This window comes from Urtica dioica, chromosome 2 (assembly GCF_054948205.1).
Source record: "Urtica dioica subsp. dioica isolate 48M chromosome 2, U.dioica_male_clone48M_v1_H2, whole genome shotgun sequence".
Classification (NCBI taxonomy): domain Eukaryota; kingdom Viridiplantae; phylum Streptophyta; class Magnoliopsida; order Rosales; family Urticaceae; genus Urtica; species Urtica dioica.
The window spans coordinates 24,604,726-24,628,731 of record NC_142757.1 but is presented as its reverse complement, the minus strand read 5'-3'; the positions used below and the strand labels follow the sequence as shown (position 1 = coordinate 24,628,731).

The window sequence follows — 24,006 nt, the reverse complement described above, 5'->3', positions numbered from 1 at the left end:
GTACAAGATGGGGTGCCTTTACTTCTTTTGCTTAATTTGCTGATTCATTATAATCTGATAAAAAAATAAAACTAAGAATCCAAATGAATAACCGTTATTAGACTTAACACAACAAACTCGTTCACACTTGTATTCTGACTACTATCAAATATTATAACTTTTTTTATTAATTACAAGATAACTTGCTTCTATAGTCTAACACGTAATGAGTGTTGATGAATGCATAGAAACAGATCTGATAACCACATGGATGAATATTAGCAAGAAATTATTTGCTTTACTTCAACAATATCACTAAGCTCAAATAATCAGATCAACACCCTATATTTTCCCTAAAAAATATGCAAGCCTAACTTCTACAACTTACCCGCTATGCTATGCTTTGGTCTACCGTTTCCATCTCTTTCCTTACCTGTTCAAAGAAAGAAAGAAAAGAATCAAGAGCAGAAAAATAGTTCAAAACACTACCAAGCTTGACTAAGCTCATTTGGACTTGTGATTTAAAGGAATGGGTTAAATATTTATTTTTTGTAATGAAACTGAAACAATCAGGCCTAATATGAAATAATATTGGCAGTGGATCAAAAAATCATCGCACTGAAGGTGTACTCATGACCCATGATTTCTTAAGATCAGTCCATTATTAACTATTGCAGAGCAAGTTTAGAAATCAGTGCTACTTCAAATCCCCAAACAAACAGAGGTATCAAAATTGATATTTCATTTCTTTTGTGGCTATAAACACTTAAGCGATTAAGAAGAAAATATAATTGTCTTCCAACCATAAAAAATAAACAGTTAAACTTGCTGATTCTTGAATATGATACACAAACTATATTAACATTTTTATCAATGCTTCATTAGAAAATAAGACATATATATTACTATAATCTTGTGAAGAAGATGTTACTATTTTATATATGTGTAGACGGTATAATAAGTGGAAAAAAAATCTTAAACAACAATACAAAGAACAAATATTTACCATTTAAGCTTTTACATACTTGAAGATTAAGTTGTTCCCACTGATTTGTCTTGAGGACCATCACCCAAAAAGTTGTTGTCAATGCTATTCAAAATTATAAAACCAAAACAATCAGATTAGGCTTGTAAACATGGGCTTCAATCCAAATCTAAATCAGCGTAGGTATAACAATGACTAGAACCTGCCATTGGCATAACAAAACTATAAGAGAACTCTTCATTCCCATGATATTATAAAAGCGAACTCTGTAAATGCAAGTCATTGACTTCCCCAAGGAGACTTCTAGGATGTGGAGATGCCATGAACTTGGTGCGGTCGCGGAGATGGCCAAAGAGTTCATGAACACAAATGACAGCTATTTTTGACCCGATCCGGACAAGACTCTTCTTGTGTAAAGCCTGTATTTCTGCATCATTTCATCGAACAGTTTTTATACATATCACCAAACTATTGAAAATTATATATGGTTTCTACGAAAAAACTGGACTTACTTGCAAATGACTTGACTTCGTCGTTTGTGAGTCTGTCGACTTGCATCAATTCTCTAATCTGCTTTGGAGTTGCACCTGTGGAAAATTACAGCAATCCTCACAACTTGTATTTTACATTTAACTTGTAAAATTACAGCGCTGACGAATCGGCTGTGAAGCTCCAGCGACCAGCACCGCCTCTGATTTCTTGCGGCGGCAATTGGCAAGTAAAAATCCATTTATGTATTCTCTAGAAAAATAAATAAATAAACAAGCAGAGGTATGAAAATAAATATTTCATTTCTTTTGTGGCTATAAACACTTAATGCAAATATTACCCTTTAAGAACACGTCACAAAACCGAGCAAATAATCTGAACGAAGCATCCAAATGTGACTCAAAGTCATGATAACACACCAAGATTAAATCAAAACACCTGCACAAAGCATTTCTTTTTAAAACACAAACATATAAAATCATCATAAGTTCGTGGTAACACACAGGCACGTATTCACTAACACAGAAAAACACACAGACATCCATTCAAATAAGTAGAGAGATAGATATAGAGAACCTGAATACGTTTTTAGTGAGGCCGAGCAATTTCACCCCGACTGAGAGAGAGAGAGAGAGAGAGAGAGAGAGAGAGAGAGATATTAGAGAAAGAGTTAGGGAACTTACCGAGAGATCTCATGCGCGGCGTTCACCAGGGTCGAGCTCTGAAACGGACCTGAAATATACACACCCTTGAGTACACTCACTAGCACAAAAACACGCGTATTCACTAGAATAGAAAAACAAACATACACACATTCATATAAGTAGAGAAAGACATAGAGAACCTGGATTCGTGGTCTGAGCGGTCGGAGTTCTTCGTTTTTGGGGTGGTTGGAGTTCTTCGCCAAATTTGGGGCTTTTCACATCGTGGTGGGTTTAGCAGTGGTCGGATGAATTTGGGGGTGCTGGAATTTCTATGTTTTAGCAGTGGTTGTGGTCTGGTGAATTTGGGTTAATATATCGGTGGTGGTTGTCTGATGGCTGTGGTGGAGCGCATCGCGGTGGTGGAGCAGTGGTAGTGATAGTCGTGGATTTGGCGGTGGTCGTGGATTTGGCGGTGGTCATGGATTTAGAGTGACGATTTTTAAGGGGGGGAGAGAGAGAGAGAGTCGGCGAAAAAAAATAATGGGTGACAAATATAGATGTTTTAACCAAGAGAAACATTGGGCAACAAATACAGGCAACAAATATAGAAGTTGTAACGAAGAAGAAAAAGACGCATCGAGGTCGAAGGTGAACAAGGGAAGATCTAAGCGACGGAGAGAGAGAGGCATCGAACTTTTTTTGAAGTATGTCTCCGAGTAATATTTGAGGGAGATAGTAAAAGAGTTGTGTATGTGTGAATATTAGTGTATTTCCAATACTTACTTGTTTTTACTTTATTTTCATATTGGTGGGAATATGAAAATTTCCAATACTTAATCTAATTTGTGAGTGGGAAATTTCCCTCCCACACTTAAATAGTAAAATTTTGTTAATTTTTTATATTTTATGTTGTCGCAGTTTTTCGGACAACTATTTAGGAGCCAAAGACGGTGAGACCCAAGGCCGGACCAAGTGGTCTCGTCTTGACTCGAGCGTGTCGGACCCGGTGTCCCGAGTCGTCCCTTAGCCGTGGATGTCCCTCGAGTTCGTCAGAGTACCTAAAAAGGAGTAGAGAACACGTGAACTACAAAGGGGAAACAGGGGGGGTGCCCCTGTTTACCTCTCCGACGCTCAACATTAGTGTGATTGAGGTGGAGTATAGAGGTTTTAGGGGTGTTTAGAGGCCAAAGCTTGAGGGAAACGAGCGAGGTACGAGTTCGGCAGCGTTTCAGTGCTCAAGAATGGATTACCTGGACCAAGGGGGGGTGCCTTGGTATTTATAGGCAGCCAAAGGGTGGTTTGAAGACCCCTTGGCCGAGTGAGAATGCTTGGGTCGGCATTGGAGGAGACTGGGTCGGCCAATGGCCGAGTGAACATGGTGGTGAGGTTCACTCGGCCATTGGCCGAGTGAAGGTCTTGGGCCGGCTGAGGTTCACTCGGCCATTGGCCGAGTGAACTGCTGGAAGGTTCACTCGGCCAATGGCCGAGTGAACTGCTGAGGCAGCTGGGAGGTTCACTCGGCCATTGGCCGAGTGAACTGCTGGAAGGTTCACTTGGCCAATGGCCGAGTGAACTGCCTTGGTGGCTGAGGGGTTCACTCGGCCATTGGCCGAGTGAACTGCTGGAAGGTTCACTCGGCCGATGGCCGAGTGAACTGCCTTGGTGGCTGAGGGGTTCACTCGGCCATTGGCCGAGTGATCTGCTGGAAGGTTCACTCGGCCAATGGCCGAGTGAACTGTCTTGGTGGCTGAGGGGTTCACTCGGCCATTGGCCGAGTGAACTGTCCAATGGCCGAGTGAGCCATTTGACCCAGCCAATGGCTGGGTGAGCCATTGACTCGGCCCATGGCTGGGTTTTGACTTGGCCATTGGTTTGGGCCGGCTCCTGGTTGAGTCAGGGTTTCGCCGCCCAAGATCTCGTACCAGCCATGTGGGTCGAAGAGATGACCTTGTTCCCGTTGGCCCTAGACGGGCCAACAACATTAGCCCCCCGAGTTTCCGGTCGAGCGTAGATCGAGTGGAAACTCAAAATCTACGCCTTTATACGGATGCGGGATGAACGCTCTCGGGTCCGTGCCATGAGGAATGGCCTTCGCGCGTCGCGAGGGACGGCCTTTGTGCGTCGCGAGGGATGACTTTTGGTTTCGGGTTGATCGTGCGTGGCTCATTTTCTCGATCTACCAATGAGGGCGTGATCGGTTAGCACGACTTTATTGTGTTGTGCGCGTCTTGTTTTCTTGACTTGCCAATGAGGGCACAATCGATTTGCACGTCTTTGTTGTATTGTGCGCGTCTTACTTTTCTCGACTTGACAACGAAGGCATAATCGATTTGCGCGTCTTCTTTGTTTTGTGCGCGTCTTGTTTTCTCGATTTGCCAACGAAGGCATAATCGATTTGCGCGTCTTCTTTGTGTGGTGCGCGTCTTACTTTTCTCGACTTGCCAACGAAGGCATAATCGATTTGCACGTATTTGTTGTATGGTGCGCGTCTTATGTTCTCGACTTGCCAACGAAGGCATAATCGATTTGCACGTCTTTGTTGTATGGTGCGCGTCTTACTTTTCTCGACTTGCCAACGAAGGCATAATCGATTTGCACGTCTTTGTTGTATGGTGCGCGTCTTACTTTTCTCGACTTGCCAACGAAGGCATAATCGATTTGCACGTCTTTGTTGTATTGTGCGCGTCTTACTTTTCTCGACTTGCCAACGAAGGCATAATCGATTTGCGCGTCTTTGTTGTATGGTGCGCGTCTTATGTTCTCGACCTGCCAACGAAGGCATAATCGATTTGCACGTCTTTGTTGTATTGTGCGCGTCTTACTTTTCTCGACTTGCCAACGAAGGCATAATCGATTTGCGCGTCTTTGTTGTATGGTGCGCGTCTTATGTTCTCGACCTGCCAACGAAGGCATAATCGATTTGCACGTCTTTGTTGTATTGTGCGCGTCTTACTTTTCTCGACTTGCCAACGAAGGCATAATCGATTTGCGCGTCTTCTTTGTTTTGTGCGCGTCTTGTTTTCTCGATTTGCCAACGAAGGCATAATCGATTTGCGCGTCTTCTTTGTGTGGTGCGCGTCTTACTTTTCTCGACTCGCCAACGAAGGCATAATCGATTTGCACGTCTTTGTTGTATCGTGCGCGTCTTACTTTTCTCGACTTGCCAACGAAGGCATAATCGATTTGCGCGTCTTCTTTGTTTCTTTTTTTTTTTTTTTTTTGTTGAGCGAGCGAACTCTAGTTTCGTCGAGCATTGTTCTTCGTTGAGCATTGTTTCCCATTAGCCCCCCGAGTTTCTCGTGTACTCATAGAGGAGACTAGAAATTATAATGCAGCAAGATAGAGACTTCGAGGCGAAATGTGATACAATTATCATGCACAAATAGTCAAAAATTACATCCCTGGGCCATTGGCCTTATTGAAATTCGAGATTGTCTTGAAATAAAATGACATAATGAGAAAAGGGGACGGGCCTAGCCCACGACATGCAGCTGTGAGCTCTCCGGTTCTTCAATCGCTGCCTGGTCCATGACAGTCACCGTCGCCGGACCCTTCCTTCCCTGCCGTGGACGGCCTTCGTGCACCGTGGTCGTCCCGACCGTTCTCAGGACATACTCTTTTAATTTCCCGTCTTGAATCAGGGCCTCGATCTGATGCCTAAGATGATAGCACTCGGACGTCAGATGCCCGTGATCCTGGTGGTACTCACAGAACTTGTTCCGATCCCTCTTCGCGGGATCCTTCGCTAGAGGAGCCGGACTTCCTAGCTTGTCACGGTGTAGAGCTAGGATCCGCTCTTGCGGAGTGTTCAAAGGGGTGTATGTTGATGACGCTCGGAAGCTATCAACGTGCGACGATCTTGGACCGGAGAGGGGGCGACCGTTAGGGGCCCGGCCTCCCTTGCTCCTCTTGCTTTGAGGGTCGGGGCGATCTTCGTCCTGTTCTTCACGATGGCGACTACCTTGCCCTCCTGACTTTCGGCCATCGCGGCCATCGAGATAGTCCTCAATTCCCATATGTGTGCGGGCTCTCGTCATCAGCTCCGCCATGTCTCGCGGGACTTGCCCGACAATGGACTTGAGGAAGTCGCTCGTGCGAACTCCCTCGGTGATCGCCGTGATGGCGTCCTTGTCGTCGAAGCCCTCGACTTTGTGAGACTCCTCGGTGAAGCGAGCGAGGTATTGTCTCAATGTCTCATCTCTCCCCTGTCGAATGGAGAGGAGGTGGGTCTTCGATTTCTTTTGTGCCACAAGCGTGGCAAAGCGAGCGAGGAAAGCCTCTCGCAAGGCCCTGAAGGACGGGATGCTTCCAGGCCTCAAACTTTGGAACCACTCAAAGCCCGACCCTGTGAGGGTCAGGCTGAAGGCTTGGCAGAGGGTGGCGTCCGTCTGCCCTTGCATCGTCATCCACGTCTCATAGTGTTGGACGTGGAAGTGGGGGTCCGTACGTCCATCATAGGGGGGAATGGACGGTAACTTAAAGTTTCCCACGCATGGCTGCGCGAGGACCTGTGCGGCGAAGGGAGAGTATGATTCCTCGATCCCTCCGTACGGCCTTTGCCTCCCAGACTCTCTCATCTCGATGATTTGATTCTGGAGGCTCTGAATCATTGTGACCACGTCAAGCCCGTTAGCAGGGCCGACCGTCGGGGCCACGGGAGTCACCGGTTGGCGTTCGTTGGACGCTTGGTCCATGACATTGGCCTGAGGTCGGCCAAGAGTTGCGGCGGGGAGCGCGTCCCTTCGAGAATTTAGCCTTTGGCGGAGATCCTCCCCTCGGGAGTTTCTCTGCGCCGTCAAGCGCTCTCTAAGGTCCACGCTTGGCGCACGACGAGGCGAGGTCGCCCTTGGTCGTGTCGTCCGGCGAGCGCTTCGGCTATCGGCTCCATCGTCGACCAGAGTCGCTCTCTCCTCGGCGAGGGGCCGTGTCCGGCCACCTCTTGAAACCGAAGGGGCGAGTCCCCGGGACTGTGACCGTGCCTGTTGTCGCGCCGGGTACAAAGGATCGGCCAACGCACCGTTGGCCCTCTCGGGTCGCGCTTGAGCGAGGATAGGGGTGGCCTCGTCGGTCCTCGACTCCTCCACGTATTCGGGGTCGGAGTAATCTTGAGCAGATCGATCCTCGACGTCGTAGCCGAGGAGACCGGCGATGAGGGAGCTGTCAACGCCGGGGCGGTCAAGGAGCTCCGCGAGCCGCCGGGCCGTGTCCTCTCGGAGCTCGGCCTCGGGGTCGTTCACCGGGTCTTGGGGCTGGCTCTCGCTATCGCGAGGTTGCCCTTCAAGACGGTGCGCGAGGAGTCGGAGACCGTACCTCGAGCTCGTCGCTCGGGTACCCGCGGAGGTAGTGGGTAGGTGACTCATCTCTCGAGAGTCGTAGGGGCGGTGAAAGTGTGGAATGGAAGGGAGAGCGTGCTAAGGTCGGTGGTCCCCTCCTTCTAGCGCCAAAATGTTGTCGCAGTTTTTCGGACAACTATTTAGGAGCCAAAGACGGTGAGACCCAAGGCCGGACCAAGTGGTCTCGTCTTGACTCGAGCGTGTCGGACCCGGTGTCCCGAGTCGTCCCTTAGCCGTGGATGTCCCTCGAGTTCGTCAGAGTACCTAAAAAGGAGTAGAGAACACGTGAACTACAAAGGGGAAACAGGGGGGGTGCCCCTGTTTACCTCTCCGACGCTCAACATTAGTGTGATTGAGGTGGAGTATAGAGGTTTTAGGGGTGTTTAGAGGCCAAAGCTTGAGGGAAACGAGCGAGGTACGAGTTCGGCAGCGTTTCAGTGCTCAAGAATGGATTACCTGGACCAAGGGGGGGTGCCTTGGTATTTATAGGCAGCCAAGGGGTGGTTTGAAGACCCCTTGGTCGAGTGAGAATGCTTGGGTCGGCATTGGAGGAGGCTGGGTCGGCCAATGGCCGAGTGAACATGGTGGTGAGGTTCACTCGGCCATTGGCCGAGTGAAGGTCTTGGGCCGGCTGAGGTTCACTCGGCCATTGGCCGAGTGAACTGCTGGAAGGTTCACTCGGCCAATGGCCGAGTGAACTGCTGAGGCAGCTGGGAGGTTCACTCGGCCATTGGCCGAGTGAACTGCTGGAAGGTTCACTCGGCCAATGGCCGAGTGAACTGCCTTGGTGGCTGAGGGGTTCACTCGGCCATTGGCCGAGTGAACTGCTGGAAGGTTCACTCGGCCGATGGCCGAGTGAACTGCCTTGGTGGCTGAGGGGTTCACTCGGCCATTGGCCGAGTGATCTGCTGGAAGGTTCACTCGGCCAATGGCCGAGTGAACTGTCTTGGTGGCTGAGGGGTTCACTCGGCCATTGGCCGAGTGAACTGTCCAATGGCCGAGTGAGCCATTTGACCCAGCCAATGGCCGGGTGAGCCATTGACTCGGCCCATGGCTGGGTTTTGACTTGGCCATTGGTTTGGGCCGGCTCCTGGTTGAGTCAGGGTTTCGCCGCCCAAGATCTCGTACCAGCCATGTGGGTCGAAGAGATGACCTTGTTCCCGTTGGCCCTAGACGGGCCAACAACATTTTAAGTATTACAACTCCTTCTTTACCTTTGACTGTAGTGTAAATGTGCCAAAATTTTGTGGGAAATTTCCCTCCATTTAAAAATGGTGAAATTTTTATCATTTTTAATTTTTTGAGTATTACCACTACTTTTTTATATTAGCTGTAGAGAAAAATAGACCATTATCTACAGCTTTATATTCGACTGGAGTCTAATATAGGCCTAAAAAAAGGTGATGGTAGTCTGTATTCAAAGACTCCATTAAAAGGCTAAACTAGAGTTAAAAAAAAAATTGTAGTTGTATCCCATATTTCTGGTAGTGTCACACTTCCCTCATGCACTTTCCCGAAATAGAAAATAGGAAAAGATCCGAGTATGTCCCTTGTGCCTTTATGCACTAACACTGCTCTGAACATGAATATCTAGGATTCTCTTTTAGTTGTCCGCTCTATAACTAGGAAAACCATTTCCGAACTTATAAAAGTCGATGTACCAACTCTAAAAACTAAGTGGGAGGGTTATACTTGTTGTTTGTAACCCACGATCCCCAACACTAATGAAAAGTGCAATTGTCGCTAGACTAAGAGTCACCCTCGTGGCCCTCTCTTAAATGAGAGTACTCAAGGGCGCTTTGCACTGATCATTGCTCAATGAGCTAAATCCGAAAGTGAGACAATGAGACAAGACCTCCCCTCGGCGGATTGTTTTTCAATGTCAATCTTTTGGACTAAGTGGTTGGTTACACACTTAGACTCAATCCCTAAATGGAGATGGCTGGTCAAAATTGGTGTATTGAAATCTTTGCTAAGCATTAATGATGTGTCATTTACTTATAAATGAAGATGTTTTGCGGCCTTCCCTCGAAGGAGTAAATTATCGTTTGGTTTATAACACCTTTGGATTTTAATAAGTCTTAAATAAAACTTAAATCCTAAACCAAAGACTAATCATAAACTTGTTTCAACATATATAGGCAATATGTCTCTCAACCTTCTCTCGTTCATCCTTTCCTCGAACAAACTCGAAAACGAAAACTACGTAGATTCGAAACACAACCTTGACATAATACCTACCTTTAACAAACACAAATGGGTACTCACCACCCCATATCCTGCTCTTACGAATGATGATTCGACTCAAGAGGACAATGACGCCTTAGCGGCCTGGCTTCGATCCGATAAGATTGTGAGGTGCTATATCTTAGCATCTATGAACAATATGCTGAAAAAGCAACATCGTGACATCGAGACTACTGCCGACATGCTCTACATTAAGCTAAACTTGGAAAAGGTTTTGTGAACTTTTGAGTCCAAGTGTTTAGCTCAAGCTTTGTTCATTAGGATCCATGAGGTCTGTTATCGCTCGTTTTTGGACAACTATTTAGAAGCCCCAAATGGTTCGACCCAAGGCCGGACCAAGTGGTCGCGTTCGGGCTTGAGCGTGTCGGACTTGGTATCCCAAGTCGTCCCTCAGCTGTGGATGAAGTTCACCTCGTCTCGATACCTGAAAAGCAGTAGAGGATACGTGAACTACAAAGGGGAAACAGAGGGGTTGCCTCTGTTTACCTCTCCGATGCTCAACATTAGTAGGGTTGAGGTAGATTGTAGAGGGTTTGAGTGTTTAGAGGCCAAAGATGAGTGAAACGAGTGAGTTATGAATTCGACGGCGTTTCGGGGCTCAAAATTGGATTACCTGGACCAGGGGAGGGACCCCGGTATTTATAGGCGACCAAGGGACGTTTTGAGGGTCCCTTGGCCGAGTGAGGTTGAGTCGGCCATCGGCCGAGTGAGACTCGGCCGGCCGATGGCCGAATGAAGTGGTAGCCGCCGAGGGAGGGTCACTCGGCCAATGGCCGAGTGAGTTGCTGGACGCCTGACGAGGTTCACTCGGCCATTGGACGAGTGAAAGGCTGGACGCGGGCGAGGTTCACTCGGCCATTGGCCGAGTGAAAGGCCTGGGCCGAGAGAGGACTCACTCGGCCATTGGCCGAGTGAGCTGTTGGGCCGGCAGGGGACTCACTCGGCCATTGGCCGAGTGAACTTGGTGGGCTGGCTGAGGGTTCACTCGGCCATTGGCCGAGTGAATCTTGACGGGCCGGTTGAGATTCACTCGGCCATTGGCCGAGTGAGCGTGATGGGCCGGCTGTGGGCTCACTCGGCCATTGGCCGAGTGAATTGCTTGGGTCGGCCAATGGCTGAGTGAACTAGGCCGGTCATTGGCCGGGTGAGCTCGTCCGGCCGCCCGAAATGCCGATCGCGTCGTCGGACCTCGTCGGGCAGATCTCCCGACCTTGGCGACACATTCCATCTACCACTCTTCTTCTACCTTCGACGACAAAACTCTCGAGAGATGAGTCACATTCCCACCACCTCCGTTGGTACTCGAGCGATGAGCTCGAGGTACGGTCTCCGAAGCCTCGCGCACCGTCTTGAAGGGCAACCTCATGATAACGAGAGCCAGCCCCAAGACCCGGTGAACGACCCCGGGGTGCGCTCCGAGAGGACACGGCCCGGTGGCTCGCGGAGCTTCTAGACCGTCCCGGCGTCGACGGCTCGCTCATCGCCAATCTCCTCGGCTACGACGTCGAGTATAGGTCCGCCCGAGACGACTCCGACCTCGACTATGTGGGGGAGTCAAGAACCGACGAGGCGATGCCAAGCCACGCCCCGTCGCGGTCCGAGAGGGCGAACAGCGGCTTTGCCGGACCGTCGCATCCGGCACGGCAACAAGCGCAGTCACACTCCCGAGGGCTCACCCCCTCGGTTTCAAGAGGCGGCTGGACACGGCCCCTCGCCGGGGAAAGAGCGACCTTGGGGGACGATGGGGCCGATAGCCGAAGCGCTCGCCGGATAATCCGCCAAAGAGCGGCCTCGCCCCGCCAAGCGCCGAGTGCGGACCTTAGAGAACGCCTGACGGCGTACAGAAACTCCCGAGGGGAGGATCTCCGCCTAAGGCTCAATTCTCGGAGGGACGTTCTCCCCGCCGTGACTCTCGGCCGACCTCAGGCCAACGTCGGGGACCAAGCGTCCAACGAGCGCCAACAGGCGACTCCCGCGGTCCTGGCGGTCAGCCCAACTAACGGGCTTGATATGGTCACGATGATTCAAAGTCTCCAAAACCAAATCATCGAGATGAGGGAATAAGGGATGCAGAGGCCTTACAGGGGGATCGAGGAGTCATACTCTCCCTTCGCCGCTCAAATCCTCGCGCAGCCTTGCGTGGGGAACTTCAAACTGCCGTCCATTCCCCCTTACGACGGGCGGACGGACCCAAACTTCCACATCCAACACTATGAGACGTGGATGACAATGCAAGGACAGTCGGACGCGACTCTCTATCAAGCCTTCAGCCTAACCCTTATAGGGTCGGGGTTCGAATGGTTCCGAAGTTTGAGGCCGGGGAGCATCTCATCCTTCCGGGCTCTGCGAGAGGCTTTCCTTGCGCGATTCGCCACTCTCGTGGCGCAAAAGAAATCAAAGACCCACCTCCTCTCCATCCGGAAAGGGAGAGACGAGACGTTGAGACAATACCTCACTCGCTTCACCGAGGAATCTCACAAGGTCGAAGGTGTCGACGATAAGGATGCCATCACGGCAATCACCGAGGGAGTTCGCACGAGCGACTTCCTCAATTCTATTGTTGGAAAAGTCCCGCGGGACATGGCGGAGCTAATGTCGGGAGCCTGCACGTATATGGGAATCGAGGACTATCTCGATGGCCGAGACGGCCGGAAGTCAGGAGGGAAGGGTAGTCGCCGCCGCTACGACCAAGATGGAGATCGCCCCGACCCTCGAAAGAGGAGGAACAAGGGAGGCCAGGCCCCTAACGGTCGCTCCCTCCCCGGGCCTAGACCATCGCATGTCGATAGCTTCCGAAAGTTCTCGACATTCACCCCCTTGAATACTCCGCAAGAGCGGATCCTGGCTCTGTACCGTGACAAGCTAGGAAGTCCAACTCCTCTCAAGAAAGATCCTGTGAAGAGGGATCGAAGCAAGTTCTGTGAATACCACCAAGATCACGGGCATCTGACGTCCGAATGTTACCAACTCAAGCGTCAGATCGAGGCCCTGATACAAGATGGGAAATTGAAAGAATATGTTCCGAGAACGATCGGAACGGCCGCGGCGCACGGAGAACGCCCGCGGCAAGAAAGGAAGGGTCCGGCGAAGGTGACCGTCACAGATCGGGCAGCAATCGAAGAGCCGAAGAGCTCGAAACTGCACGTGGTAGGCTCGATCATGGGCGGCCCAGAGTTCGGAGACTCGGCCACGCAAAGGAAGAAGTACGTGCGTGAAGTTTCCCAAGGGAAAATAGCGCACTACATCAACCACACGTACGAGGCTCCTCCTCCGACCCCGTTCGAGTCCATGTTCTTCACTGGCCAAGAGGCGGCGCGAGTCCTCCACCCGCACAACGACGCGATAGTCGTCTCAGCCCCGGTCGCCAACAACCTAGTCCGGAGAATCCTAATCGACAACGGAAGCTCCGCCGATATAATCTTCAAGTCGGCGCTGGACATGATGAAGCTATCCGGGATGAGACCGACCCCGATCTCGACTCCACTCTTTGGCTTCTCCGGGGAGAGGGTCATGACGGAGGGAACCATCGATCTCCCGGTGACCTTCGGGACACCGAGGGGGCTCGAGGTCACCCACATCGTGTCGTTCTTGGTCGTGGACCAACCCTCTGCCTACAACATCATAATCGGCCGCCCGACCTTCAATCGGTTGAAGGCGCCATTACGTCCACTTACCACCTAATGATGAAATTTCCGACTGAGAAGGGAATAGCCATGATGTTGGGAGACCAATCGATGGCAAGAATGTGCTATATCCAGGGCATGGACGGGAGAGAAAAAGGAAAGATGGTGAGCACCATCTTACAGCTCGGGGACAAGCTCCCATGCAGGATAGAGGAAGGAGGCACCTTCGGAGAACTGGACCAAAGGGACGATGTCGAGCGTCGAAAGGTGGAGACACCGGACGACCTTGTTCCCGTGGTGTTGGACGACGCCAAGCCTGACCAAGTAGTCAAGGTAGGCGCCCAACTCCCATCCGAGATCCGAACCGAGCTCGCCGCCTTCCTCCGCGAGTTCAAAGATATCTTTGCGTGGACACACGCCGACATGCCGGGGATCGACCCCGAGATAATGGTTCACCGTCTCAACGAAGACAATAGAGTGACCGAGCGCGTCCAACTATGACGGGTGTTCAGCGGAGAGAGGTACCAAGCCATTGGTGAAGAGGTTGACAAACTTCTCGCCGCCGACTTCATCAGGGAGGCGGAGCACCCCAAGTGGGTGTCCAATGTGGTGATGGTCAAGAAGCCAAACAGCTTCCCTCTCCCGAGGATCGAGCAACTTGTGGACGCCACGGCGGGCCACGAGTTGTTGAGCTTCATGGATGCCTACTCGGGCTACAATCAGATCCGCATGCACGAGCCGGATCAGATCAAGACCACCTTTGTTACGAACAGCGGGCTCTACTGCTACAAGGTCTTGCCCTTTGGCCTCAAGAACGTGGGAGAAACGTATCAAAGGTTGGTGAACTGAATGTTCGCCAATCAAATTGGAAAAACTATGGAGGTCTACGTGGACGATATGCTTGTCAAAAACCTCAAGGCCCACGACCACGTTCGAGACCTTAGAGAGATGTTCACGATCCTGCGACGCTACAAGATGAAGCTCAACCCCAACAAGTGCGCTTTTGGGGTTGAGTCCGAAAAGTTCTTGGGCTACATGGTGAGCCGTTGCGGGATTGAAGCCAACCCTGAGAAGATTAGGGAGATCTTAGAGATGAGGTCGCCACAAAAGGTGAAAGAAGTACAGAGTTTGACGGGAAGGATCGCCGCCCTGACGCGATTTGTCTCCAAGGCAACCGATAGGTGCCAACCGTTTTTCAAGGCACCAAAGAAGACCGATGGATTTGTGTGGACTGAGGAGTGCGAAGAGGCATTCCACGAAATGAAGGCCTACTTTAGCTCCCCCCCGTTCTTCACAAAACCGAAGGATGGAGAGACCTTGTATGTCTACCTCGCGGTTTCCGATAGGGCCATTAGCGCGGTTCTCATACGCGAGGAAGACAAGGTGCAATGGCCGGTCTACTACGTTAGCAAGGCGCTCCTCGACGCCGAGACCCGATACCCGAAAATCGAGAGATTGTCCCTCGCCCTTGTCGTGAGCGCGAGGAAACTTCGGCCCTACTTCCAAGCGCACCCCATTTTGGTACGCATGGGACATCCCATCGAGAAGGCCCTACAAAAAGGGACCTCCTCTCGAATGCCCATATGGTCCCAGGAGCTGGGCGAGTACGGGGTCGAGTTCCAGCTGAGAACCGCCATCAAGGGCCAAGCCCTTGCCAACTTCATAGCTTAATTCACAAGCGCGCCCTCAACTAATGAGGGCAACAAAGGCAACGAGAACAAGGAAGACAAGGAGAACGACCACAACGAGTCTTCGAAGAAGAGGGCCAATAGCCCGAGGACTTGCACGTAGATGGCGCGTCAAACACCCTGGGGGCTGGCGCAGGCGTTGTGCTCACAAATCCCGATAGGGAAAAACTGAGATACGCCATGTGGTTCGAGTTCAAGGCTTCCAAAAATGAGGCAGAGTACGAGGCTCTGATCGTTGGCTTGGAGCTAGCGAACAAGCTAGGCGTCCGAAACCTGCGCATCCACTGCGACTCGCAGTTGATCGTGAACCAGGTTAAGGGCGACTACGCCGCTAAAGAGCCAAACATGATCGCGTACTTGTCAAAGACCCAAAGGAATCTAGAGGCCCTGTCATGGATCGAGATCGTCCAAGTTCCCCGAGAGGCGAACGTCGACGCTGACGCCTTAGCATGCCTCGCGTCCGGGATAGACGAGGAGGGAGAGGGTAGCGTCCCGATAGAAGTGCTGACTCGACCCTACGTCTCGAGGGGCGACGTAGGGGTAGTCGATGAAACTCCGCCCCCCTCATGGATGACGCCGCTCGTGGAATTTCTTAAACGAGGAGTCGTCCCCGAAGACAAAGAAGAGGCCAGAAAGCTGAGAAGCTTGGCGCCGAAATACAAAATGAGGGAAGATAACTTGTTCAAGAGAGGCTACTCCATGCCCCTTCTCCGTTGCTTGACCGAAGTCGAGGCGAAGAAAGCGCTCCGTGAAGTGCACGAAGGGGTGTGCGGAAACCATGCCGCCGGACAATCTTTGGCACTAAAGCTTCAGAGACTCGGATATTTTTGGCTGACCTTGAAAAAGGACTCCCACGAGTGGGCCAAAAAGTGCGACAAATGTCAAAGGTTCGCCCACATCCCGCGTCAAGCGCCGGCCCCGTTATGCCCGATCGTCGTGCCGTGACCCTTCGCGAAGTGGGGAATCGACCTCATCGGTGAGCTACCCATGGCCCCGAGGCAATACAAGCATGCGATCGTGGAAATCGACTACTTCACAAAGTGGGTAGAGGCCGAACCGCTGGCGAAGATCACCGAGGCAAACACGATGAGCTTCATCTGGAAGAACATTGTCTGCCGCTTCGGGATCCCCGCGTCAATTGTGACCGACAACGGAAAGCAATTTGACAACGCGCGCCTCCGAGACATGTGCGAACAACTGGGCATTAGCAAGACTTTCTCTTCTCCCCGCTATCCACAAGCCAACAGCCAGGTCGACGCGGTCAACAAAACGATAAAAAAAACTTGAAGAAGAAGCTGGAAGAAAGAAAGGGGGCTTGGGCCGACGAGCTTCCCATGGTCTTGTGGGCATACCAAACCACGGCCCGAAATGCGACCGGCGAAACCCCTTTCTCTCTCGCGTTCGGCGTCGAGGCCGTGGTACCCATCGAGACCAAGCTGCCAACCTTGCGCATCGAGGAATATGAAGAAGCCGCCAACGACGACGCAATCAGGTTCGAGCTAGACCTCATAGACGAGAAAAGGGCAGACGCAGTCACCCGCCTTGCTGCACAGAAGAGGAAGGTCGAGAAGTACTACAACTCCAAGGTCAAGCTGCGAAAGTTCGCCGACGGAAGCCTCGTCCTTAGAAGGGTGTTCCAAAACACCAAAGTACAAGGGGCGGGAGTCTTGGGCCCCACCTGGGAAGGTCCGTACCGCGTGCGCCGAGCCATCCACAACGGCACGTATGCGCTCGAGAACTTGGAGGGACTCGTGTTCACACATCCGTGGAACGCGGAGCACCTGCGGCAATACTACCAATAGAGGCACTGCTTCCCCGACGTTCATTTATTTTCGTCTTGTTTTCAATTTTAGCAACAAACAATTTTCAGTTTCAAGTAAAGCCAATGGCTTGGGAATGTAATTTTGAACTATTTGACATGATAATTGAATTGCATTTTCATCTCAAAGCCTTTGTCCTACGATGTTATAATTTCTAGTCTCCTCTATGAGCACACAAGAAACTCGGGGGGCTAATAAGGATAACAGGTACACTTTTCTCGCGCGACGCACTCGCGTGATTCTGCGTTTCGCGCACCGAGAGGTGGCGAAATGTCGACGAGTCGGATCCGCGCACCGGACCTCCGACCCTACATGCGCAAACCGACGTTTCACGCACCAAAAGGTAGCGAAATGTCGACAAGTCGAATCCGCGCTCCGGACCTCCGACCCCGCATGTATCCCGCGCGGCACTCCCGCACGATTCCACGCCTCGCATGCCGGCGTCGGTTGATCACATCCGCGCACTAGATCGTTGATCTTGGCAGCCCACCCATGACGCGATGTGCATACCGACAGGTATCACACTCGCTGGGAACCGCGCTCCCCTCGAGCCCGTTCTGGCGCACGACACACACACCGATAGGTAGCGTACGCACCGGCAATTAGGCGCGATAGTCGTTCAGTTCGCACGTGCCGATAGGCTGCGAGTCATAAATGAACGGCGAAAACTCGCATCCGTTCGACGAAACTGGTCTAGCCAGCGTCCGCGGAAAGCCTGGCCACCGGGTGCGGCACTAAGCCGTGCAAACCGGTTATGCTAGATATAGTAAGCCGAGTTTGTAAGACGCGCACTACTTGGATTGCGTGAATCGATTATGCTAAAGCATAGCAAGTCGACAAAATAAGACGCATAATAGATAAGAAAAGCTTTAACCAAAGCAAACAATGTCACATAAACAACCCAACAAGAAAAACACACCGAATGTCAAGTGAAAGAAACATAACGAGTATCTGAAAGGAAACGTAATGCGAGCGCTAAACAAATGCGCGAAGTTGGCTACTCTAAGCCAAAGTCGATCTGCTCCTTTTCGTCCCCAGGATGAGGGCTCCCGACCCATCGGTCGCCTCTCCGTCAAGCAGGCAGTTCATCGATTGAGCCGCCTCCGCGGGAGCGTGAGAGTGTGGGTCGTCCGCCGGTGGCTCATCGTCTAGAGGGGGGAACATGGCATCAAAGAAGGAAAAGGTCGTCCCGCGGGACGCTTTCTCCTTCGCGGTCACGTCTCGAACCCGTATGGCTGCCTCGTAGCGTGCCACCTCAAACGCGAGGTTCCAGTCATCCTCTAGGTCTGCCTTGGACTGCACAGCGTCGTCCTTTTCCTCGACGAGAGTCTACATCTCCACCAAGAGGGAATCCCTCTCCCTCTCCGCCTTGACGCGAGAGATTTCGCTCGCTGAGAGTCGAGCATGAACGATCTTCAACTCCTCATCCCGGCTCGAGAGTGCCATCTGGAGTTTCCTCGTCTCCCCCAGGAAAGTGTCGGTGGCTTGCTCCGCCTTCTCCAGAGACGCCTGCGCCATCATGCGCTGTGATTTCTCGGCCGCCAGCTCCTCGCGGGTCCGCCTCGACTCTTCCTCGAGCGCCTGAAACTCTTGGGCGGTCCGAACCCCCACTAGAGCGGCAGCATGGTTGGCCGCCACTCTCTCCATGTCTCTCTTCATAATTTGCATTCTCCGAAGCAAGTCTCGAAGGATGCGTTCCCCTCGTTCCTGACACGCGAGCATCTACAAAAATGGCGGTACACATATTATCATAACAAGCGCAAAGGTCGCAAGTAAGTCAAACAATCGGGCCATACCTTTCGAGCATTGCGGACTCCGTTCTGGAAGTAATCAAGATCGCTCGTCGTCAGCAAACCCTTGAAGTCTCCCAGAGGGGTCTCGAGGATTCCTTGGGAGCATCAGCCTCGCAGCTCCGCCGCCTCCGCTCGAAGCATCGAGTCCATACCGTCTGTGTACTCAATGGTGCCCACAAGAAGAGTTGTAGTGTGTATTTATGTATATTTGATGTCATATAGTCTTACGAAGACTCTTGCTTGTAATTGCTTATTCATTAATAAAAAGTTGAAACGTTCATTCATTCTTCCGTGTCTGTTTGCAGCTTTATGATAAAACATTAGTCTTTAGTCCATAAACAAACTAAACAACTTACGAAGAGACAAATGTAGATTTGCATGAGCAAACTCTTCGTAGTTTGCTTAAAACGATATATTCATAATCTAAGGGTCAAAGGACTATTGACCTCAGTATGATTGTTAGAAGAATCTATGATGTCTGGTTATGAGGCATTGAGAGTTGGAGACTCTATAGTTCTTCTAGGTATCTTCCGAAGGTACTGAATTGACCAGTGCACTTCTAGAGACAAGATAAGAACAAACCATTTAACCTCTTATGTCTCGAAATCACTACGTATGAATTGCATCGTGCTTACCTTAATCCTGAAATGAGACATGTCATTTCACACCTTAGTATTCTCATTTGACAAAGTCAGAGTTCGGACTCACTATGTGATTCCAAACAAGGCCTATTGGTGAAGTACTAAGTTGTGAGAATGTCATGAGTAACTTTGTGAAGATCTCATAGATATGGAATTCATGTACAAGATTGCTGAAATGCAATGTATATCACCTAATGCTTTGTTCCTTGGAGTTTGAATAAATGAACTGGCCAGTGTCCAAATTGAGTCTTGACTCTTTTGGATGAAACAATGTGACTTGTTAGCTCCTCGTCCATACATTGTTTCTAACTTATTCACAAGCGACAACGGAGTTGAGGAAATAACATTTAGAAGGGTAAAATGGTAATTTTTTAAATCCGAACTAGCTGATGATATTCATAAAGGGTAAACATAGATAATATTCAGTGGATCCGTTCATCATAATTTGGTTGAATTCTTGAGTAGAAAATAAATTCATTTGAACCGAGAGATTTTCAGTGTCAACTCTTTAGTGGAGTCAGTTGACATTAAGCTAAACTTGGAAAAGGTTTGTGAACTTTTGAGTCCAAGTATTTAGCTCAAGCTTTGTTCATTTGGATCCATGAGGTCACTATCATGAATCACATCGAGTACGAATAGTTAAACTGGAAGCTAAGTCAAAACAAGAACGAAAATTGTCAAAATGGTATTTTTGTCTTTTGAGACATAGCATGAAATGAATGTCAATAATTTTTTTTTAATGGTCATTTGATGACTTAATGTCACTCGGCCAAATTAGTTTCATTGGGCCTTGTGGATTAATTTCATTTCATATGAATTTTATTGAAAATTCTTAATGGGCCTTTCTCATGTTGTCATGAACAAATGAAGAAGCTTTTAGAAGCTCCTTCTAGAGACATGTTGGGCGCCTACTACCCAAGAGAAAGAGAGAATATTTTGTGCATAAATGTATGAAGATACTTGCCAAAAGAAAAAGAGGAAACAAATTTCCTATGCATGGCAATAGGAATTTTGGCCAAGTGAGAAAAAGGCAAGGCAAGGAACAAAAAAGGAAACAAATCCAAGCCTTCTAGAAGGCAGCCTTGGCCGAGTGAATTAAAGGGGAAATGGGCAATTTTTGCTCATGAATATGTGATATTCTATAGAAGAGGAAACTACCTTATTGAAGGTGAGACCTCTCCTATAAATAGGAGTCCCATTCTTCACATTTCATTCATCCCAAGTTCTAGAGATTTGAGAGCTTCTCTCTCTAGCTTGGCCGATCCTCTCTCTCTCTATTCAATTTCGTTTTATTGTTTTGGCACCTAGGTCCTCATTTGACCTAGAGTTTAGCTCTGCGACTTCAAGACTCGTTCTTAAGTCGTAGTGTTTAAAAGTGCCCACTCACTAATTCCTTTTATTTAGAGTGATTTAGTGATAGAAACTTTCGTGGTTGCTCAAGTTGCCGAGGAAAGAAAGAGAGACGTGCTGCGAGGGAGACGAACGTTTTCAACCTTCCAAAGGCTCATCAACGTTCAAGCTTCTAAAGAGGTTAGTAAATTTATTATGCTCATATTAGTTTTATTTACATGTGCTTGCACTTTGTCTAGGTTAGTAAAAACTGTTTTACTTGAAAAAGAAAATTTTTAAAATTCCGGCGCTTACCGAAGCGTTAAACTTTTTCTTAAAACCTAGATCGATTCCAACAAATGGTATCAGAGCTATGGTCAAAGATATGCATGTACATGTATTTAAAAATATGAGCTTGAAAATCGTTTTCGAAAGTTTACTAATTTTGTGACAAGTTAGAATTGTTTTCTTAGATTTTTTTTAATTTATTGCTCTTGCCTTTAAATTAAAAATCATGTTGATTTTCTATGAGTTTGGGATGTTATTAAAACAAATTAGAATCAGTTCTAAAAGTTTTTAATTTTGTATATTGAAAAACGTGTCTCAAAGGTTTGAGAAATTTCGAGTAATTTTGTGACTAGTTATATTGTCTTGCTAGTTTCTTTTATTTAATTGAATCGTTTTATGCATGTTGTTATTTCTTTTGTACCATGTTATTACCTTGCTAATAAAACACAAATAAAAGCTTTAACAACCTCCTAAAATGTTTCGTTACACTCGATTCTTTTTCGCACCTAAAAAGGACCTAGCTTTAATTATTTCTTTTTCTTCGAGCTAGAGTAAAACCCGCAGTAAAAGTGGCATAACTCTCTGCTCAGAAATCGAAATTTAATGATTCTTGAATCAAATTAAAGCTCCGTCTGTCCTCTGTCCAATGATATCAGTTTGAGGTAAAAAGGACATTGGAACTGCCAGTTATGGTGATTTTACTCCGAGGTGCGCGGCTGTTCCGAAACTCCAGTTTTTTAGAATTCCGGATTTTCAGCCCCACTACCATGAGTTATAGAACTCTAATGAGAAAAATTTCTTGAGCAAAAATGTTTTTCATAAGATTATAAACATGATGTGTAAGATTAAAATGTTTTGATTTTTGAAAGTTTAATTGAAATTGAATTTTTACAAAACTAGTTTGAATTTTGAAAAACCGTTTTCACTTTCAAACTTGAAAAATATTTTGTCATCTAAATCAAATAAATTTTCAAAATGTTTTCAAAACTATATCTATATCACATATGTTCAAATTCTATATGCTCTTGAAAATTTGAGTGGGAGGTCTCCTTGTAGACAAGCCGAAAAATAAAAAGATGTGTAATCTCAAACTTTCAAGTGTTCGAGTGAGTTGAAGTTCACACTTCCCTCATGCACTTTCCCGAAATAGAAAATTGGAAAAGATCGAGTATGTACCTTGTGCCTTTATGCACTAATACTGCTCTGAACATGAATATCTAGGATTCTCTACTAGATGTCCGCTCTATCGCTCTATAACTAGGAAAACCGATTCCGAACTTATAAGAGTCGATGCACCAACTCCAAAAACTAAGTGGGAGGGTTATATTTGTTGTTTGTAACCCACGATCCCCAACACTAATGAAAGAAGCAATTAACGTGGGACTAAGAGCCGCTCTTGCGACCCTCTCTTAAATGGGAATACTCCAAGGCGTTTTTGCTTCGATCATTGCTCGATGAGCTACGTCCGAGAGTGAGACGATGATGACAAGGCCTCCCCTTGGGGGATTGTTTTTCAAAGTTGATCTTTTGGACTAAGTGGTTAATTGCACACTTAGGCTCAATCCCTAGTAATCCTCCCTTGAGGCTCTGCGAAAGGATGTGAGTGATCAAACCAATTTAAAAGGTGGCTAGTCAAAATTGATGTATTGACATCTTGGCTAAGCATTAATGATGTGTCATTTACTTATAAATGGAGATTTTTTGCGGCCTTCTCTTGAGGGAGTAAATTATCGTTTGGTTTATAACACCTTTGGATTTTATCAAAGTCTTAAATAAAACTTAAATCTTAAACCTAAGACTAATCATAAACTTGTTTCAACTTATATAGGCAATATGTCTCTCAACCTTCTCTCGTTCATCCTTTCCTCGAACAAACTCGAAAACAAAAACTACGTAGATTCGAAACATAACCTCGATATCATCCTTACCATTAACAAGCACAAATGGGTACTCACCACCCCATGTCCTCCTCTGACGAATGATGATTCGACTCAAGAGGACAATGACGCCTTAGCGGCCTGGCTTCGATCCAATGAGATTGTGAGGTGCTATATCTTAGCATCTATGAACAATATGCTGGAAAAGCAACATCGTGACATCGAGACTGCCGCCGACATGCTCTACAATCTCGTTGAGATATTTGGAGGGCAAAGGCGTCAGGCAAGGCAAAAAGCAGTCCGACAGTTTATGAACTGTCATATGAGGGCTAGGACTCCTGTTGGAGACTATGATACTGATCATTAGTTTTCTGAGTAAAATGGAAATCCTAGGATCTGAGATTGATGGGAAGAATGTCATAGATATGATCTTAGAAACTCTCCCCGCATCTCTTAATACCTCCAAGATGAACTACTCCATAAACAAGCTAGAGTACACTGTTACCAAGCTCATGAAGGAACTTCACACTGCTGTAGGTCTCACTAAGAGAAAGAGGAATCAAGGAGAGGCACATGCTACTGAGCAAAAAGCCTCCGCCTCTGGAACTAAGAAGAGACCTCATAAGGCCGATAAAAAGAACTGTCCTGCCTATCTCAAAGCAAAGGAACATGGTATTGTACTAGTTACTGAAGCATGCTTAGTAGCTGATAATGTATCAACGTGGATTCTTGACTCCGCTGCTACTAACCATATTTTTTGGTCCTTGAATGGTTTCAAGAAAACCAAAAGCTTAGAGGAAGGCGAGTTCTGTTTCAGATGGGGTGATGGGAGCCTGGTGTCTGCGAAGGCTGTGGGATCCGTGATGCTATCTTTTGAAGACCGCGCTTTAAACTTGAATAATGTTTATTTTGTTCCTACCTTTGGGAAGAACTTAATATCCGTTGCTCGTCTTCTTGAGCAAGATTATTGTTTAAAGTTCATTAAGAATGGAATTCGTATTTCGTTTCCTGATAATTCTTTTGTCACTGATGCATGTATGAAGAATGCTCTTTTCTACATCTATCCCACTCAACCTTCTCTTTTAGACACCGAAATAGATAATGATCTAATTAGGGAGCCAAAGAGGATCAAACTTTCTGAATCCTCCGATCTAACAAAATCAACATACCTATGGCACTTAAGACTTGGTCATATCAGTCTAGATAGGATTAAAAGACTTGTGAGGGACGGTCCACTCTAAGCCTCTGCAATAGGTTCACTACCTACTTG

General features: G+C 48.2%; 1 long non-coding RNA gene across 1 annotated transcript; it reads right to left on the bottom strand.

The window, feature by feature from the left end:
* Positions 1 to 991: 991 nt before the first annotated feature.
* On the bottom strand, positions 992 to 1,800 carry LOC149404206 (uncharacterized). The gene is made up of 3 exons (XR_016295587.1): positions 1,477 to 1,800; positions 1,167 to 1,391; positions 992 to 1,069 (listed from the first exon to the last, which is right to left on the bottom strand). It is a non-coding gene; the product is annotated as an uncharacterized LOC149404206 (long non-coding RNA).
* Between the last annotated feature and the right edge of the window lie 22,206 nt (positions 1,801 to 24,006).